Below are 562 nucleotides of genomic sequence, written 5' to 3' on the forward strand. Positions count from 1 at the left end.
GAGGCAGGAGACTTGCTTCAGCCCAGGAGTTGGAGGTTGCTGTGAGCTGTGATGCCACAGCACTCTACCCAGGGTGACAGCTTGAGGCTCTGTCTCAAAAAAAAAGAAGAAATATAATTTTCCATTTCTGCATCTTAAGACTTAATGAGATTATTTTAAAAGCATTTTTCAACCCCTTGGTAAGTATCAAGTATAGAAAATCTTCATGGACGTGACAAAGTAACTTGAAAATTAGGTTGAAACATATCTTTTTATTTATGAAAAAATAGTTCATTTTAAATAAACAAAAAAAGGGCAAAGTTAGAAGGCAAATGTTTATTTAAAACAGCAAACTATTGGGCGGCGCCTGTGGCTCAGTGGGCAGGGTGCCAGCCCTATATACCGAGGATGGAGGGTCTGAACCCGCCTCAGACAAAATGCAACAAAAAATAGCCAGGCATTGTGGTGGGCACCTGTGATCCCAGCTACTCAGGAGGCTGAGGCAAGAGAATCGCCTAAGCCCAGGAGTTGGAGGTTACTGTGAGCTGTGATGCCACAGCACCTACCTAGGGCAATAAAATGA

The sequence above is a fragment of the Otolemur garnettii genome, unplaced genomic scaffold (assembly GCF_000181295.1).
Source record: "Otolemur garnettii isolate 467f Iridium unplaced genomic scaffold, OtoGar3 scaffold00017, whole genome shotgun sequence".
Taxonomy (NCBI): Eukaryota; Metazoa; Chordata; class Mammalia; order Primates; family Galagidae; genus Otolemur; species Otolemur garnettii.